Here is a 17,481-nt window from a genome sequence, read left to right as displayed (position 1 = left end):
GAGCAAAGCCAAATGTAACTGCAATATAAGCTTAGGCAAATCCTTTCCTGAGCACATGACAGTAACAGTGAAAGGGTGATGGCTAACTGCTCTTAAGTCCGAGCCCTGGGCCAGGTCCTCGTCTTGAGGCTGGGAGCCTTTGGTGCTTTGTTTTTACACTTGAATTGTGATAACTAGATCTAAAGCAGTATAGGTAGGCTTTGAGATATGGCTGTTACATCTCCATTTGTTGTGTAGGCATAACTTTGTTGACTTACGGATCAAAATAATTCAAAGGTATACTTGATGCAAATACAATGCATCCTGTTAAACACTCTGAAAGTCTGCTACGGGCCAACTGGGCATGAAATTTCATTGTTTTCTCTTGCTCCAAGCTCTCTAATTGTTCTCATGTTCTTGTTTTGTGATTAATAGGGATTCCTCGAATATCTAGCAGTGCATCTTTAATGAAAGGTCACAGCTTCTCTGACCCTGGGTGGTCCTCTCAGAACTCTAGAGGTGGCTGGGGTGGGCGGGGGCAAACCACAAACAAACAAAAAAAAAAACAGCAAGACCAAATTTCTCATCTGTAGATGCAGTTCTTTATTTCTTTAGGTTTTCTTGAAAAGCTCCCGTCTTAACAGTGAAATAAGTAAGAGCATCAGAGGTTAAGCAGTAAATAAATTGAGTTCTTCAATTAATAAATCCCTCCAAAAACATAATCTAGACAGTTCTGATGCAAGCAGTGATATTTCAACTAAAGTCACAGTTGCCAGGTTAATTCCAAAAGCCCACGCTGAGTACGGTGTATATTCATAATTAGTATTATTCATTATGGGAGCATTAAGGAACAACCATGTTTTCCATAGGATTATTTAATTAATCTTGTGAAGCCTTTCAGATGTTCATCAGCCAAGCAGAATTTCCCCTCAAGCAAAGTAGTTTTACAATCACAAGTACACTGTTAATTTACTTGCCTCTTAATTTAGAGTGAGTTTGTTGACACTTTCCGACTTTGTCTTGTTTGTTTTTGTAATGCAAAAGTTTCTATATTCTAAATATTCATTTAGAAGCCAGGTTTTGTACGTCAGCATAGTTCTTAAGGTCACTTGTTAAAGCCAGTATTTGCCCAGTTGTGGCTGCTATGCCAGCTCAGCTGTTGGGCTACAATTCTGAATCTATTTGGTGGTGGTAAGCAAGGATGAATGGAACTTAATTATAGCACAAATGTAATCAACTGCTGTGAAACTCCTGAAACGTCGCAACATTTTGTCTTACAAACTGGGCTACTCCGTTGTGAGTAAACTGGGAGTTGTGCCAGCTGTGTCAGCCTTGGGTTATCATGGCTTCAGAAATGCTCTTCACAGTTACTAAACAAAGTTTGCTCTTAAAACTTCTTCAGAGTAATGGCTCTTTCTTAGAAATTTGGGATATGTTAATTTTGACTCCAAGGAAGCGGATGGTTTTGTGCGAGTACTAAGCAGCTAGCAAAGGGGGCTAGCCGTGAAAGCAGTGCAATGAGACCATCTTTATTTCAAGGAAGTCTTTCTGTATAGCGGTATGAGATGCTTAGCAGCATCTAAGCCTATGAAGGCTGTCAAAACCACCGAATGTATCATTTCTCTATGTCTTTTTCTCTAGGAGAACAGTATCTTTAATTGGGCATGCCAACTAAGCCAGAGCCTAGCTAGACTTTTAGGACTTCAGTATCTGTTATACTCTGATTTAGAAAAAAAGCTGCCAACAGAGGAGTTGTAAGAGGGATCATGAATATATAACACTACTCTTTAGTAACCTCGCAGCTCTAATAACAGAAAAATCCAAAATGATAATAGGTTTTTAAATTATTTCTCAACTTTGATGAAAACACTATTATCATGTTTGCGATGAAATAAACTCAGATTTTTAAATGTGCCCCTATTGTAAATACGCTGCCCACCTGTACCTCACAGCTACTGTTTCAGGCTGCGTAGGCTGTCATTTCTTCCATTCATTACCACTTTGTAGGAGAGTAATGCTGTCGAGCAGAGCCAAAGTTTCACTTTTACTCGGAGGCAGTTCTGTCTACAGCCAAACTGGAGAAAGCATTGAGCATCCGGGCGAGAGAGAGGCGTTGACTCTGTGAGTACGAAGATGGGAGTCGCAGCAGCACTACCTTGGGTTCTAATTTTTTTAGGGTGACTTTGGTGCAGTCATATTAAACTTCACTAAATAAATCCTGTATTGAATAGGCAAACACATTGCATGTATTATACATCATATTGCAATTACTACTTCCATGTTTTTATATCAGAAATTACTAAGATTGGTGGCATGAAAGCGATGTTGCAAGGTAAGTATATTTTTAATAGAGCGATTTTTGGTGTTCAGGGAAGGCTCAGGTTTTATGTTGGTGTTGCTTCTTCCCATCCATGCCCGGTTTGTTGGACAAAAGCAGTAATATGTATGTTGACTACTTTGAATATCAGAAAGAGTATGTTCCTGTGATGCCCAGTCCTGACAGATGCTTACATCTGCTGTTCCTGTTGAAAATAAATTAAGTATCAAGGTAGCTCAGGAACCACTCGTTTGATGCTGACAGTTTAAAATAGGTAATTCAGAGAAGTGGAACTGGGGAGTCTTGGGAAGTGATGCCTCTGGTTTACTGGGAAGTGTGGCAATGAAACTTAAAATCCAGCACTGGACAGCATATTGTTAGGCTCAGTACACTAAATGAAAATGGGAAGGTATTTGAGTTGATGCTAGCAAGTACAGTCCTGGTGACAGGACTGACTGACAGTCCAAAATTTTCCTGCAGATTTGATTTGAACTTGACATTCTTGTTAAAGGCAGCAATATAGCCATCAGCCAGCTTCTTTCTGTAGCCAAGGCTGCAGGAGCCGTGCTGAACTAGCCTCTTCTGGAAACAGTTCATGATGTATCGTGTATATGTATCTAACCTCGAAGCTATGGGACCTTGTTTTCAGGTCAGGTAACACTTTGTGCCTTTTGGACTCCTGCAAGGCGTAGCTGTAATGCAAATGAGTCTTGTGTTAGGCTTGGCACTAGCTACTGATTTGAGACAATGTCCTGAATACAGAAGCAGAGAACCCACCTATTAGGCTGATCTAAAAATTTGAGTTGTCCTTAGTCAATTAAAATTACTTTGACATTGGACGAGAGTGAATTTTGCTCCATCTGAGGTAATGGTTTATGGTGCTTGTTCTGCTCTTTAGTGACCACGTGCTCTTTTGCCTCCACGCAGGCAGGAGTAAATTCTCTAGCTAGTTTTTGTGCTAGAGCCTCATTTCTTAAAAGCAAGGACGAAAGCCCCAGTGTATATTTAATAAGTGATTCTTTACAGTAGATGTTCTGCTAATGGCGTCGGAGTAATTTTGTGGGATTGATTTACCTGCTTTGTACATCTAATGTTCAAAATGGCAAATTGCATGAGGTAAGTTTCAGCTTTTGATCTGAATACGTGCCATTTCTTTTATTGCTATTTATTTAATTGATTTGACAAGTCTAGTTTCTAAAACATTAAAATTCCAGTAGTCCAAATTTTCAGTAATGCGGATTTTTGTCCCAGGGGGCCTGAGAGCAGTAGGTGTGCTAAGGTCTTGATATACTAACCAAACTGCAAACCCTAAAAAACAAAAATACAAGCTCCATAATTTCATATAACCACTGTAAGGAGCAAGATAATTTCTGGTTTATCTCTGCTGTGAGCAGTCCATGAGAGCAGGAAGAACACTGTGAGTAAGAGACCGATACACAGTATTCCCAGTTTGCAGGTCTTACAGTTTACCTGTAAATTATCCTTACAGTTTAAATACCAAGGAAATGAGCTAGATCTTAAATCTGTTATCCTTGCTGTCATTTTGGACATGGCAAATTTTCATTCCTTATTCTAGTGTTCATCCAGGCCATAATCTGAAGCTTTTTTTTTTTAAGGCAAAAAGACTGAATAAATCTTGCCTGTAGAGGAAAATACTCTCACTGGAATTTAACTTGAGAAGGGAAGGGCTCTTGGACTATTAAAAAATGTTGATTGTCTTATAGTAATTACCTTTTCTTCCTCTAAAGACAATCGCTGGCTTTGGGCTTGCCGTAATATTCCAAGTAGCTGTCGGCAGCCTGTGGTGAATAGTGAGATGGGTATCAAATTCTCAGCGTTATGATTTCACGACTGGATAACACGAGTATGAGGACACCTGGTAACCTTCAAACATAATCCTGCAATGGCTGTAAACCAGAGCTCCCTAATCAATGAGAAGCTGTGGCCTAAACGCCACATGAAACCTGTTAGTTCTGCTTAGCATATTATGGAGCATTTGCAAGTCTCTCCTAGTTGTCTTGAAGAGAAATCGGTCAGGATAATGTTTTTCACAGAAAAAATAATCAGAGATTTTCTCCTCCTGCCCACCATGGTGTAATGCTCAGCAGACTCAGCCTTCTAAAGCTGTGTCATTTATATGGTTGCTAATGATCTACAAAGAATATATATAGGATTTTATTTATTTAAAAAAAAAAAAAAAGGAAGGAGGGAGGGGGCTGATAAATAACTTCAACCACTGGAGAAAAAAAAAAATGTTTGAAAATACCCTCTGCAAATGTAGAACTTCATACCTGAAGTGTAACAGTAGGAATAACCTGCACTTGGGTGCGCGTTTCCAGAGATACATTTGTGTATGTTTACGTGGTAGGGACAAAGTTGAGTAAAGTCTTTTTTCATTGTCATTCCACGCTCCTAAGCCGTGCCATTTTGTCACTTTGACTGTCAGCCTAGCCCCTTCGAATCAGCTGAATGGTCCCTGAACAAAATTTGGCTGTAACGCTAGTTACTGCGTGCTTTTGTTCCCCCGGCTGGATACCAGGTCTTCAAAGCATGTGGCTGCCTCTGCAAAGGTATGTGCTCAGGACTTGAGGAAGGTCTTCCTTTGAGGAGCATTTTCTGAGATGCCAGATGAGAAGCCCTCGTAGAACAAGATCGGAGGCTGTAGATGAGAACAGCCCCTTTGCTCGTGGATCGGTGTAATCCTTGACTTGCTGAGCTGGGGGTAGGGGGGGCCTGGCTTTGGGCACTTTGTAAGAGCAAATATTTCCTCTCCTTTGTTAGACTGCTCAGGAATTTGGCCAGGTATGGTTTCTCTCTGCCGATGGGTGCCAAGGTGAGGCTATGGCCTGATGTGAACTCTGACAGGCTCTCCTGGATGTAGACTGCATGTAGAGAACAGAGCAGAAAATGGAGGCCTTTGTCAAAGCCCCCTTTGTAACCGTAAATAATGCACCTTTGTATCACGGTACAGAAGTTTCCTACTTGACCTCGGGTGGTAATAAGTAAACGGCGCACTGGCATCCAGAGAGAATCATTTAGAGACTCCTCGTGCATCTCAGAGAGACAGCTGAGCAGCCGGGGGGTGAGGCATGGTGCTGTGGTGGTGGTGGTGTGATTTGACTGGCACGGGAAGAAGGCAGCCGGGCTCTGTTCCACTCGCCCCGTGTAGAACGGGGTGGGGTTGTGTGTGGGCATGTAGCAGCCTGGCACACGCTGTGGGAGGTGGGGTAAGAACATCTGAGCTCCAGCCAGCGCCTTGTAGATGGCAAAGGAGGCATTTATATAGAGTTATCCTACAAGTATGGCAGCTCCAGCCCTTCCGCTACTGGACCTTTTAAAGTTACTTGCCTAATTAATTAGGCCATACGTACACACGACAGTCACAGCTTTTAAAGAATGAGGGAAGACAGTCCAGTACACTAGGCTAGAGCAGCTAGAGTATTTTGGGAGGCCAACGTCGTAATTTGGATCCTTCTGGTTTTATTCTGCTGTTGTGTCCTCCTTGTTCCTCTGTGTTGGTGCTCGTCACGTAGTCCAGCGCTGGTGGCTGGGTTCCCTGCCACGAGAGCAGTGGAGAGCAGCTTGATGCCAGGGCTGAGGTTTGTCCTCTGGGCTGTTCAGCTGGTTTCTGCCTGTTTTGTTCCAGTACTCACTGCTGCGCTCGCTGTTTTACTTGTCTATGTTTTTTAACCTTGTTAATCAAGCCTGCTTCACAGTATCAGAAGCTGGAGGGAGCTACTTATTCTAGCTCGGGTCCTGTCCAATGCAGCGTCCCATTCATGTACATTCTGATAGATATTCACTTAACATCTTGCTCAATCTTAAATGACAGAGATTCCATGACCTTCTTGAACAGTAAATATGTATACTGCAAATGCTGTTATTACCTGTAGAAAGCTTCCTACTGTCTGTTTTAAGTCGTCTTTACTGAAATTTAACCACCCCTACTTTTTGTCCATCCCGGGCACGGAGAATAAATTTCACATCTTCCTCCCTCTCTCTCTTTTTCTCTTACATCCTTGGCAGCTGAGACTGCTTCACGTTTCCCTTCAGGCTCCTTTGCTAAACCACCCCAATGAGTTCAGCTTCTCTTTCTGCGGACAGCTTGTCCCATGCTCGTCCTGGGCACAGAACTCCAGCTGGTGCCTTCCTACCCAGCTGAGCTGAGCCTCAGGATTACATCCGCCAGATTTTAGTTGCCATATCCTGGTATGGGATTTACCTCTTAAAAACAGGATGCCGCTTCTGACCCGGGAGAGTTTGAATACGCTGCGAGATCTATGTACTTTCTATGGAACTGCCTAATTGTTCCCAAGCCTGCACTTGTGCTGTAGTGTAGTGCTGCCAAAACGTAAAATCCTGTATTAGAGCAGCTTCCGTTTAATTTTTTTACCATCCATTTCTGTGGTTAGTCAAGTTTATTTTGAACTCCTGTTGTGTAGCGGATTCACAGCCTTTCCTTTACCTTTCTCTGGCACCAGCACAATACTACTGATTAAAAACATGCAATGGCAATGGAGCATGAAGAAACCTCTGCAGAATCTTACTGCTGTGTGATGATGAACTAGTGATAAATACTCCCCAAGCAGGATTTCCCAACAAGCTTTGCCTACTGCTCCAAGCAATTTTAATCTGTTCTATGTTTCCTTAATTTGAGAATATCATGTGAGAGAGTACCAAAAGCCTCATGAAAATCAACATATGTGATATCTGCTGCTTCTCACCTTATGGTGTATTACACTGTTGAAGGGAAATGCACTGGTTTGAAATGATCTGACATTTATGCTGGCTTTCATTCACCCTCATGCTACTCTTCAAGCACTAAAAAGAACAAAACCCAAATCTGATTACTTGCCCAGAAAAATTCTGGAAGACTGCAGTTGGTTTGATCTATCGTTTCCTGTTTCCCTGTTCTAAAGATTGCTTTTTTAAATCACAAGAAAACCGCTAACGACTCTGTTAGTCACTTTTTGGAGTTTTTGTTTTGGTGCCCAGGATAAAGCCTGAGTGAAAACATCTGACATACCTCAGTACTGACGTGCCAGGATCCCTATGAGTCCCCATGAAACTGCCAGTGGTATATTTGGTAGGGAGAATGGTGGGTTTGTAGTGCTGTGCTTTGTCTTCATGTGGTGTTCCACAAAGAAGGTTGATATGAATCGAGTAAGAAGCTCTCGTAATATGTTGTGCAAAGCCTTACTAATGTGCCCTCAAGTAGCTATAGGGGTAAAAGGCAGAAAGTGCTAACCTATCACCAGAAGCAATGTTTATCGAAGGACCTTAAGGAGGAATAGGGAAGAAATGAGATAAACCTTTGAAGTGTCTTGTGATGTCCTAATGTCCAATGATGAGTCACAAGAAAGCAAAGTCCTGCAAAGTCAGCTAGGCAAGGCTGTGTCCCACCATGGCTCTTGAACACAGGGTGAGGGCTGTGGCTCTGCCCCTGTCCTGGTCCTTTGCTAGCTCGGGGAGAGGGAGCAGCGTGCAGCTCAGGCAGTATTCGGGCATCTAAAATGTTCAGTGGAGGGATTCCCCCATATTCCTTCCTGTCCTTCCCTTGGATTTACAATAAGGACCTGATTTCTTCTGGTCCTTAGACTTTAGTCCAGGTCAAGCTGTTACTGCCTACCAATGGGCTCCTGTTACTCTTTCCCTCCCAAATCTTACTTGAAGCCTCCCCGTCCTGGGAAGCTGACAAGCAAAGAGACTTTCCTCATCAAGAGGATTCCCATCTTCCTCAACAGCTCATGCAACGTCACCTGAGGGTGACAAAGGGTGACAACATCACCTGAGGGTGACAAAGCCATCTTGGAAACACCATCTGTGCGCTCATCTCCAGGAAGCTTTTGGCTCCACCTGATCCTTGAGCAAAAGGATTAGGATTCACAAGTCTAGAGCAACATCACCACTACTTTCTCTCCTGTTCAAGCCTTTCCTGAAAGTATCTGGGCTGAGCAGCCAGGGTCACTTGGTGACTGACTCTTGGCTGAGTCTGTGCCTCTCTAGTGCCTTTGAGGCTTGGGTGCCAACAGAGACCCTATCTCCTGGGCGGGAGCCCTTGTATCACGCCCAGCTGAAAGTCACCAGTCCCTGGTGCTTTTTCCTTGCAGTGGTGACTGTGAAACTTGGGTTTTAGGCAAGGTATTTGTCATTTTCTGCAACAAAGAGCAAATCTTTACTTGCAGGCAGGACATCGGAGCAGCCATTTAAACCATCTTTAATCTGGTGGCTACCTATTAAGAGCAGAAGCAGAGGAAGCCTGCAATATGTTCATTTCCTTTTTCCTTACCCTAGCAGATAAAGCAAGCAATGAATCACTTTCTTCATAACAATATTTTTAGTGGAAGACTGTTATCATATCTCTTCTTGACCGTCTTTTTTTCTAGACTAAAGTAGCTTAGTGTTCTTTCCTCTAGACTGTCCATAATTTGTCTGCATCTTTGAAGTGTCGTCCCCAAGAGTGGAGGCAGTCCTCCTGTCAAGGCTTCACTGGGAACAAAAACGACAGAATAGTGATTTCCCTTCCATGTTATGCTCCTACTAATATACCTTATAGTTGATAAAGAAATCTTTAATTAGGTTGTCTCTGTCAACATAAACTTCGGACGTTTCCCATGTAGCGGCATGGCCAACTGCACCAAGTCTGGGCTAGACTTTAAAAGGATTTAGATGCTAAGGAATTTTATTTAGGCACCTGAATACTTTTAGAAAACTGATCTCTTGCATATTCTGTTGAGATTGTCACTTCTCTTTATTAAGGTGTAATAGCCATAAATATGGATTAATGGTTTTGCTTTGGGACCCAAACGCCTTGATTATAGGTAATCAAAAGTCACTTTTTTTCAAGACCCGAAGCAGGCAATTAAGAGGCAATATGGGCTCCACTTACAGTGTCATTATCTTGACATGAAATCCTAGATGGAGCGCTGTGAAGGAGAGATGAAAGGTGCAAGCTTTGCCTGATTTCCTTTGCACTTCAATAATCTTTACATTTACACTTCCAGTGAGGTGTCAAATATTTGGATGTTATATTTTTGGATGACAATTGAAATAAAATACTTCAGGCAAGAAGTTAAGTCTCTGAGCCTGTACTCTCGGTGGAATACCAGCAGACCACAAAGAATCAGAGAGACATACTTCACCCCGACAGGTTTCCTGTGTGATGAATGTATTTCATATAGTGCTAATTTAGTATAAAGACCCCACTCTTGTCTATAACATCTAATGAAAAAAACCTGAAGTCAAATACTGGTTTAAAAAACAAAACAGAAACAAAAAGCCCCCAAACCCTACAAAACCCACCCCACGCTGTCTTTTTAAGGCAAATGACAGCAATTTCCAGGGCATTGTAATTTACATGGATCTTCAAAATGATGGGGGGCAGCTCCTCCGTTCTAGCTGACTTTTCCTAATTAAAACAAATTCAATTAGTAATTCCTAGGTTGTAAGTTGAAAGCACCAACATAGCTTGCCCTTCAATGCAGTAACATTTAAAGATGCCTTTAATCTGAAGTAATTAATTAGGAAATATACTGTAGTTCCTCCTCGGCAACTCCCCTAGCAAACAACTGGCAATACTTAAAAGCTTGTGTCTGCTTGAAAGTGATATACATATTAAAACATATACCCCAAATTCTACAATAGCTTTCACTTAAGCCACAATCCTTTCTGCTTTTTGAAATGTGCAATAAATCCCTGTGCAAATATAATACCATGCTTTCACATTTCAGCCAATAATCTCAAAAACAATAAATCTCAATTAAGCTGCACAGCAGCACATTCTCCAAGAGTGGGACATAAAAGACTATTTCCACTTAAGAAATTCATGAAATGAAGTACAGGCAATCTAGCTCGCTGACCCTAAATCTGTCTCATAGTAAGGAACAGGGCCAGAAGGACCTATAGCACTGGTCCATCCTAAAGAACAGGACTTCCCTGAAGTGAAGGAAACTATTATTTGTTTTACTGTTGTTGTGCTGGGCTTCACCAAGGGAATGTGCAAGAGTATTTCAAGCCTAGGATAAAATTCTGAGCAGGTTCACCCCTCTCTGAAGCACCATGATTGATATACACAATGAGATTTAAAAAACAAAAAGGTTTGGATACCACTTTCTGTTCTTGGACCTCCAGGACATCTTTTATTATAATTATTATTTTGGAAGCTTTTGTCTGTAACCCTAAGAGCTGGAGGCTTTTTCTCTAAAATAAATACATAAATTGCAGATTGTCATACAATCAGAAGACCCCATAGGAAATAATAGCAAGTGCAAGTACTGTGAGACTGGCAGGACTGCAGTGCAAAAATGAGGCTTGCCACCTTAACTAAACATTTTTGCCCAGGGTGAAATGCTTCTCTATTGCAGAGAACCCACAGAAGAAGTTTCGCATTGTATTACCATATAATTATACAGGCTTATTAAGAGCAATCATAGTAAGAACTGAACAACTCCTAATTCCCACCTCTGTCATGAGCACACTAGTAAGTGTTGCCTCAGCTGCGCATGCAACTTCATTTCAAGGCAGCAATTAGAACAGACCCTTTTATGAACAGGGTTAGCTGATATTTGGCTTGCAGAACAATTTACTTTGAAAAGTTCTCACAAGCTGTTGAGTTTACAGTCATATACAGCTTTCTATAGCTAATAATGATCTGATAATGCGGTGAACACTTTTTCTCTTTCCTTCTTCAATGTACGTCCAGGAATTCTTAAATCTAAGTCTTTTTCATTAAAGAATATGTTTTCCTCTTTCTTGAACCTCATGATTTCTACAGTGTTCTCAAATGGTACAGTTAGAGGTGAGAAGGCAGGTCTGCTCCAGAACCTGATGTACCATTGGATCAAATTTAGTATGGCAGTCTAAAAAAACATTGTACCGCTTCAGTGAGGTAAAGTATGCATTAATCCTATCTACCAGTTAAGTTCTGATTGTGGCAGCAATACTCTACTGGAGCTCCTTGGTTCATCTGGCAGAAGTGTCGTTGGCTGTAGTAGAAAGCTAACAGTAGAACTCAGGTTGGGTAAGTAGTGAAAAACCATCTTTTCTCTATTTTCATTCCATTCAGGCGACATCCTCCAAAACACGTCAATCTGTATGTCTGTTGCCCAGTCCTGGCCTAGCAATTGTTCTTAAAATGTAATGAAATTCAGCACTGGTAACATGCGTGGAGGATGTGCTCTGAATGCATTTCTCTCACTAGCAGGAGTATTTGTTATTTGATAACTACAACTGTACTGAGCCAAGGCCAACCACTGTGCTGCAGTTCAGGTCGCTGTGTTAGGGGAGCTGTAAACGCACGTTGGGAATGGCTATCACTGTGTAGACAGTTGAAGATAGTACCTGATGATCTGGAAACTTGGGAGTGAGTACCATCTGTTTCTAGCAATATTCACCTGCAGAAGCTGACTGGGAGCATGAAGATAAAACAACATAGAAATGTCTCTTGTGCTGAACTAGGCAGTTTTCATCTGTTCATTACTCTATTGAAAAATAAGTCGAAACTATCTAACTCAGCTTTAGGTCGGAGCTTGATAGGCCAGTTCTCTTCAACAAACTCTTTGAGTAAGTTGTAGTTCAAATTTATTTGTTTTCAAGAAAAATCACAAAATATAAATCAAACACTTCTGTTTCAAAACCCAAACATAATACACCTGTATGGTTCTAGCATATAAAACTGATCAAAGGTTTAGTAACACTGCTTGAAACAAATGCTGTTTCTCAAATGTTCCTCAATGCAAACACACTAAAGGTTCCATTAATTTTAGAGGGCTCTATTAGGAGGCTTTCTTAAGAGAGTCTGAAAGCAGAGTAATGCGCATCTTCATTGTCTTGTTCATGATAAGGCAATGACAAGCCCTAGAGCAGCAAAGGTCACTGTACAAATTTCATGTGGGAATTACTTAACATCTTCCCAGGTTTCGCTCTGGATTGCTGCACAACTGAACCAAGACAGAGAAAGATCAGAAAGGGCTTTCAAACTGTTTTAACCGCAGGAGGAAACTGAACGTGGATGCATCTTTAATGCGATCCTGCTTGTTGACAAAGACTCGGGCATTTTTTAGCGGAGCCTGAGAAAGATCAAACAGGTCGGCGTTTCCTTTCTAACATCTTGTCGACCTTACAGCCAGCACCCTGGCCCAGAGCCCTGTCTTCGCAGACTTTCTTTTAGGGTCCCGCTACATGTGCTTTCGCAGCTGCAGCTATGGCAGTCCCCACTGGCTTCCTCTGAGTTGTTTTTCCTTCTCTTGTGCTCATACCTACGCCTACTTAAGCAATACCCAAGTGAGCTTTGTGGCTTAGCCTTGCCCTTAATAAGATTCAAAGAGGGTTGCCTCTTTAAATAGATACCACTTCTGAAAACACATCAACTTTAGTATAGGAGTCCTTTTCCCTTGTTTGGTATGGTTTAACTGGGGTAAATCCTGGTAACTGATGGAAAGAAATGAGTTTAAATTAGACTGCTGAGGCTTGCTGTGGGGCTTCACACACACTTTCCTTTCTAAACTGTGACCCTCCTTTTAACATCCAGGCCCTCAACTCTGTGTGTTTGTTTCCTGTTACAAGGCCCTTCTAACACCTGAATAATCTCATTTAACCTAATGGTGTCTTATTTAACCCAGTGGTTCTCACTGTGGGTTTACATGGGAACTAACCATGGCAGAAAGCAATGATCAGCAGAGAAAAGGATAGTGGTGCCTGAGCATACCAACAGCAGCTGCCTTTCCAAAGACGACCCTCTTTCACTGGCAATAGTGACGAGACGAAGATAAATGCAACTGTGAATTAGTGCACAAACAGGGTCGTCAAAAATTTCTCCTTTCCAGTCACTTAGGACCGCTTTTTCCAAAACATCTGGTGTTGATACTAATAATCTCTCCCTCTTTGATCTTTCCATTTTTTTACTGCTTATTTCTCTCTCGCACAATTAGTGCAAGTTGTTTGTGCCCTTTTATGGCCACCATATGCTGGAAACCTGAACTCTGCAGGGAGACTGAGCCGGCGCTGCACAAGCTGTTGCAGTGTTTGAACGGAGCTGCTGGAGTTCTGCCAGGGGAGGTTGCTCTGGACCCATCCTGCTGGATTTGTCTCTGTCCGTTTTGCAGACCCTGTAGTATTCCCCATAGCCCTAATGATCAGGGAAGACACTTGCACACACACAAGCAAGAGGTAGTTCATATAATTCCCACAGATTTTCAACAATTGAGAGACTGAGCTGGAATCTGATATCTGTGAAGGACTCTAGGGAGAAATTTTCCAGGTTTATGTGCTGCTCTGCCCAGTTGTTGTTTGATGTCCAACTCAAAAATATAAAACACTATTGTCACCAGAAATTCTTTTGATGAATATCTGAGAGTTATTTCTAGGAGGATCACTATTTCCTCTGAGGTTTCTATTTTTTTAAAAAAAAGGCAAGTTACTCAGGAAAAAAAGTAAATGTCTTGCATGTTATTTTGACAGGGAGCCAAATCAACTCCCAGGGTTTTTGTACATATTCTGTCCTGAAAAAAATTGACTCTCTGCATCTGGGATGTATAATTTTCTGCCAAGTAACTTGTCTGTTTTCAAGCTACAGTTGCCTTACAGGTGATTTCAGTGTAACTCTGCAGAGCCACAACTGTCTGAGCGAGAGTCTTGGGTTCCTTCAAGTAACGGGGACTGTAGCCCTGCACAAGCAAAGGCTGCACAAGCTCTGGTTGTCTCTTAGGTGCTTGACAAAGGTACAGATGGAGCACTGGGCTGACAATTTTTGGATGTCAGACATCACTTCATGTGGAGCTTCTTTATGACGAGTGCTGGCGAATAAAGGGTAACCCACTGTGGCAGTTTAAGAAGGGTGTTGACACTGCTTCATTCACTGGTCATGCTTAGAGGTGTCCTTACTTTTGCTTTGGCTATTAGCATGAATAGGCTTGGAGGGTCTGGTCCCATTGTATGAAAAAATGTTGTGTAGAACACAATTGTATAAAAAGAAAGGGTTCCTTTGATTTTGAGAGCATGAAGGAGCGCTCCCTGACCAATGAATGCCATAAGGAAGGCAATATTCACCCTTTATGGGTAATAGAGGGATGCTGAGTGATGAGGGCACAGTATGATATGGACTATAACATTGAGTGGAAGTATCACATGAGTGCAGATAAAACTCAAATTTCTCCAGTCAACCAAATTGCAGGTAGAGAGAAAGAAACACCCAGAGAGGATGAGATACCAAATAGTTCAAATCTTTTTTTTTTTTTCCCTCATGGCATAAGTATAACTGGGTGCACCCAGAAAATACTGAGAGAATGCTCCAGGCTGAACAAAAATATCTCTATTTCTCTGCAACTGGAAAGTAAAAGAACTGATTTTTTGTATGCCTTCAGGGTGCATGTTGCTCCAAACCACAGGAGGGAGCATGTCATCCTCCCCTTTAAGCTGACTAGAGACTGGACTGTGAACACCGAAAACAAGACTCTATTGCAGCATGATCCAGCTGCCAGCTTAAGGACAGGCATTTTATTTTTCATCATCTTCCAAACAGGTAATGGGAGAGGTTTCAGCATTGTCATTTTCTTGGGGAAGAAGCAGCTCTTCCTGCTCAGGAAGAATTCTTGGGGAATTGCATGAGTGACACTTATTCCTTTTTTTTTTTTCCTTTTAAACATTGTTATTTTTGTGCCTTTAAGAGGCTTTGCACTGTGAATCGCATCTATTTTGAAACCTAGAGACTAAGTTTTGTATGAATACCAGTTACAGAACCTGAATCCTTATCAGGAAGACTCAAATCCCATTAGTATTGCATTTTGCATAAAATATTCAAAATGAATTATATATATTTGTAGGGCAAAGGAGGAGTAAATTAGTAAAAAGAAAAAAAAAAAAAGAAGAGTTTTATGTAGGAAAGCATGGCCTGAAGTGTGTATCTGAGACTTGGGAAGTTACGCATAATGAATAGGTAAGTGTGCTGTTGAATTTGGATATTTTCTGTAGGTGGATGATGGAAATTGCGCAGCACTGATGTGTAAATAATGCACATACACTTAGTAACTCTGACCCGTTGCTTCTGAAACAGAGGAGAATGTACCAGGAAGATGCCTGACAATAATGCTTAAAATACATCTCGGCCACATGAACACATACAGCTCCCAGCAGCCATTACAAAGGCAGGCTGACAAGCTGGGGATTGTATTTTGATGATTCCTTCTCCCCTCCTGCCCTCACTCATCCCAAGGGGTTTTTTGCAACTATATGGATGGGGGCTTCCAATGCATGACTTGTTCAAATACTGAACTTTCCAGACGCTAGAGGGTAAATTCACATAAAATGTGTGTCCTGTTTGTGTGCTACTGAAAACAAGTACATACACTGTCTAATTTGTTTATAAAATCTCAGAGATGGACATGTGCTGTAGATGAATCTAAAAGAACAGCTGGCTCAAGCTAGATGCTGTGGATTGGAAATACTAATTAATGTTTTTCTGAAGGCTGTATCTCATACTGCAATTCACCCCAGGACTAGGGAAAAAAAGATATTCACAGCAAGAGACCAAGCATTGCAAGTGTTTGTACGCTACTGAAACCTTCACTCAAACGCAGCACAAATTTACCCTGAGCTCTTCCTCTGCTTCCACATCCCTAAATGGCTCTTTGCAATAGACCACAGTGTTTGTATTTGGTGCAAAACAATCGTAAATACAGAAAGCAGTAGGCAACTAGTTTTTCTATATCCCCATATCTTATCTACTGCCTTTCTGCTCTGGTAATTGCAGTGGTCTTGGCGGTGGAGGAAGCCCCGGGTAACCTTGCTCGGCAGTGCCTTCTCAAAGTGGGGCCACAAGCCAGGGAGTCTTTCTTCAGACCCTCCCGTAATGTTTTGGTAAGTAAAAGTAACCAAGTCTTGCGAAATCCGGAGCAAAAAAATCCTCTGCATCTTTTTCCAATTACAGAGGACAAGAAAACCCCATTTGCCTTGTCTCTGATCTCCACAGATTAACTGCACAGACTTAGTCGAAGGCCTTGGGTCTTCCTCCAGTTGACAGCAGTGTTCTGGTCTTTATTTCAGCCTCCAGCCTCTGAGTCACCAGGACTCCCGCTGTCCTGGCAAACCTCTCCCAAATAAAATAATGCTGTGGCTTTGGTAGCCTCCCATTAGGCTTTTTATTGCCTCACTGGCAAAGTGTCCCTTCCTTGCTGTTTGTCGAGAGAGCTTCAACAGCCTTTCTCTTACTGCATGTTAGTAAGACCGATGGAAGATCTTTCCACAGTACAGAACCCAGAGCTCCATCTGAAATGCTCTGAAATGTTGTCTAACAAAATTGATAAAGGAATTAAATCTTCCAGCAAGCATCTCAAATAGATGTTATATTTGTGTTTGGAGGTGATGTATGTTCTGCTCTGAATACAGAAAACTAGCTCCTGTCCAGTGCACGCAGAATGGATAAACAAGTTGTCACACATAATTTTAATGGTGAAAATAACTTTGTATGCAGACAGAATGAGGATAAATGCATTTAATATGAAATCCTGTTTTATATATGGATGCATAGGCTGTATTTCTCATACATGATAGCGTAATTTCTAAAGCATTTTTAAGGTTTTTATAGCTCCAGTTCTGCTCAGAAAAAGAATTCACCAGACTGTGTGGAAACTCTCCCCCTTCTTTAAGTGGCTTAATACATGGGTAAAACAGGCAGTTGCTGAAGACAGAAGCCTGACAGGGACAGCAAAAACCCTACAAGAGGCAGCCACTGCCTCCTGTGCCTACAAAAGGGGAATTGCTGCTGGTGGCGAGGGTTTCGTCTGCGTGGAGCAGGGCTGCTCCGGTGGTGGGGCAGAGGCAGCTCTGCCCCCGTTCTCCAGCGGGAGCCGCATTGAGGAGATGTTCACAGCTAAGAAACAGAAGTTCAGCTTTGTCGGCTTCGTTAAGACGACTTGCATTGGCCTTGTCCCATCCTGGCCCATGTGAAGTTGTACCTCTGAGCAGGGTGCGAGCCTGCGTTTGTACCACGACACTCTGATCTCAGCTGGGCTTCTCCGGTGTTGCAGGGGGAGCAAATAAAAGCATGAAATGGTGGCTAATGTATATTTAGAGTCTTCTGTTCTCATGTCAATGGCCATGGTAGCTGCACAGTGTCATGCTGAAGGCAGGCTTTCTCTCAATCAAAATACAACAAATGGAAAAAGCTCTCAATGATGCCGATGCTGTAATTT

This window comes from Mycteria americana, chromosome 4, assembly GCF_035582795.1.
Source record: "Mycteria americana isolate JAX WOST 10 ecotype Jacksonville Zoo and Gardens chromosome 4, USCA_MyAme_1.0, whole genome shotgun sequence".
NCBI lineage: Eukaryota > Metazoa > Chordata > Aves > Ciconiiformes > Ciconiidae > Mycteria > Mycteria americana.
This window is presented reverse-complemented; position numbering follows the sequence as displayed.